General features: G+C 46.4%; 1 pseudogene; it reads right to left on the bottom strand.

Moving 5' to 3' along the window:
• Positions 1 to 465: 465 nt before the first annotated feature.
• LOC138567891 (CD9 antigen pseudogene) lies at positions 466 to 1,778 on the bottom strand (annotated as a pseudogene).
• Between the last annotated feature and the right edge of the window lie 990 nt (positions 1,779 to 2,768).

The following is a 2,768-nucleotide window of genomic DNA, read 5'->3' as shown; positions in this document are numbered from 1 at the left end:
TAATAGGTAACAGTGTTAAGCTTCCCTCAGGCATCAACGTGTACAACACCAGAGTGGAATTACTTGTTGCCTTAAGAAACAGAAGCAACACGGGATACAGAAGTGCACATTTCCTTCTCACATAGATGGTATAGCATCTGCTGCAATTTTGCAAGCCTCTCCCACTGAGAACAGCGGCAGCAGTACAACTTTCCTCGTCTCATGCACACAGAAGAGAAAACAGCATGAGCATCACTGCAATAAGCCCCCCCCCTGCAAATAGAACAGGCACGGGATGTGCAACCACTATGCAACTTTCCCTCAGTTAGATACCTTCAGTAGTGGCTAGTTAATTTTTAAAGCGAACATAAACATAAAAGCAAACTAAAAATAGACATACAATTCCATTAAAAGGGTAACAAAAATATAGAACTGTTAAGAAGCATTTTACAAAAACTGAAATTATTGCCAACAATAAGGCAATTCCTATGCTGCCACAAGTACCAAACAGACCATTTCTCGTTTGCTTCGGAGGGAGCAGCAAAGAACCATGCCAAAGATCATCACGATGCCAATCCCAACGCCAACTGCTCCAATTATGTAGAACTTTGAGTTAAAAATCTCTTTGATCGCTGTTGGGCAAGTCTATATGGTAACAGAACGTATTACGACTTTCTGTGGAGGGCAAGTGTCTGTGAGAAGTGAATCAAAAACTCCAGTTGTCCCGCAACAGTTCAGTGCCAATTGAAGTCCTTTCAAAGTCTCCTTTAGGGCCTTGTCCTTACCTTGTGATGCCCTATACTGGTTAAACGTATCCATGCAAAATGTCTTCACTTCTTGAACAACTTTGCCTTTGTTGGCAAAGCCCCAAATGCCAGCTGCTATTTCAATCGCAAAGATAACTAGCAGGAAGGCAAAATAAAAAGCCAAGCATGCATTGAGACTCCTGAATTGCGCCGCAGCACCCCAAGAACCAACCAGCACCATCAGTGCACCTGCACCTATGAGTATGTATGCTCCACTATAGAATGAGGTGGGGTTGTTATCTTGCTCAAAAATTGTTTTGGTTTGGTTGTCGAATCGAAGCCATAGACCAATGGCAAGGACTGCAGTCCTGCAAAACCAAAAGATGAAATGAAAGCCAAAGAGCAGCTACTTTATGCACTTTGTTCATCTTTTGACAGGCCTTGTGGTGAGTGGCTTGGGTCAGCGAGGGCGAGAAATGATGAACCTCGTTCTGCTTCTGCAAAGAAGTGGTAGGCACACCTTGTAACAGAGCTGCGCAATGGATGGCGATGCCTAGCTCGAGCCACATGACTCACCTGAGCGTGTCTGTATATTCCCAGCTAAGCTACTGGAGTGGACATAAATGTTTTTCCTGACCGGAACAATCACAGATGTTTCAGGGTTCATCCAAGAAATGTAGTAAAATAATGCATTAAAATGGTGTCATGTATGACACTGGTTACGGTTGTGAAAAGCCATAGAATTTACCATGAGTTCTTTGGATGCTCACATTCAATATTTCAATAAAATCCAGGTTACCACAGTACGTACACAGGAGCATTTTGCAACACATTTTCATGCTGGCCATCCCCAAACAAAGCCGTGTGCCTTTGCTACAGTATATGTCCCCACTGGCAACATATAGCATGTTTTCATACATTTTGTGCCCAAAAAATGTCATCAGGACTGTCTCAACAATATTTGCCATCATTGGCACTGTATAATACATGTTCATCCCGGAAGAGCCCAAAGAATATTATGTGGCTGGTCACAATGGCATATGACTCTGCCATGCTGCTTTTGCCCAAAGCATATCACAGTCACAACAATATAGGCTAGTTTTGTCCCCTTATGTTGCTTGTGCTCAAAGAATATCACAAGGGCAGTCAGAACAATACATGCAAGTGCTGCCCCCTTATGTACAGTGAGTGACTGGACAGTTGTTTTTAAAAAGCAAAATGAACACGATCTGATCGGCGAGGTCCAGATGCAGCCAGGACACCATGTGACAGTGGGGCTGCTCTTGGAAAGAGATGCCGTGCAGAGGACTATGCATATTGGATGGTTTGCACCGCACACCTCAGCATTGGCTTGGTGCACTTTTTGTCATATGTCTGCGGCCCAATAGAATTGTTTCTAACTTGATATTGAAGCTTATTAGGAATGTTCGTTTCACACTTCATTATGTGTGGTCTTAGCCAGCTCATCCATGCTTACTTTTGAGGCTATATTGGTTAAGTTAAAATTGTATTGGCTCTGCCCCTTCATTTAGCCATATGAGCTGCTTTGAGATATTAAGATAAAAGCACACAAGGGGGCGTGGCTAACCGCCATGTAGGAGAGACGTGTTCGGTGCAGCTCCGTGTGATACGTTTAACGATCCGCCGCCAACTACTGCTTTTTTCGACTACAAACATCTGAAAACCGCACACAAGCCGTGCGAAAGGCTGATCCGCCCACTGTCGAAGTTTGGAAGCCCTGCGTCCCTCCATTGGCCCGCAACGTCGAAAAGAAAAGAACGCCATGCGGACACAGAAAATGGCGGCCATTGTGAGTCCCGGCCCGACGCTGTAAGCAGAGCACTGCGACCGACCCCAAAGGAGCTCGCCGAGGACCTGGGCGCCCGACCAATGGTGATCTGAAGAGGGCTGCCTGCACCAGCGGGGCCCGGACCTGCACGCCCGAGCCCCAGGCCGTCGGAGGGGGAGTCGGAACGGCCTCGGAGGAAATCGGACTGAGGCGGCAGCGGTGGCCTCCGCTGGGATCCGCACTCCCGGAACCAC

Source organism: Ambystoma mexicanum, chromosome 2p (assembly GCF_040938575.1).
Source record: "Ambystoma mexicanum isolate Mex_15411 chromosome 2p, UKY_AmexF1_1, whole genome shotgun sequence".
In the NCBI taxonomy this organism is placed as follows: Eukaryota; Metazoa; Chordata; class Amphibia; order Caudata; family Ambystomatidae; genus Ambystoma; species Ambystoma mexicanum.
The sequence above is the reverse complement of the archived record's forward strand: the minus strand, read 5'-3'. Positions and strand labels throughout refer to the sequence as shown.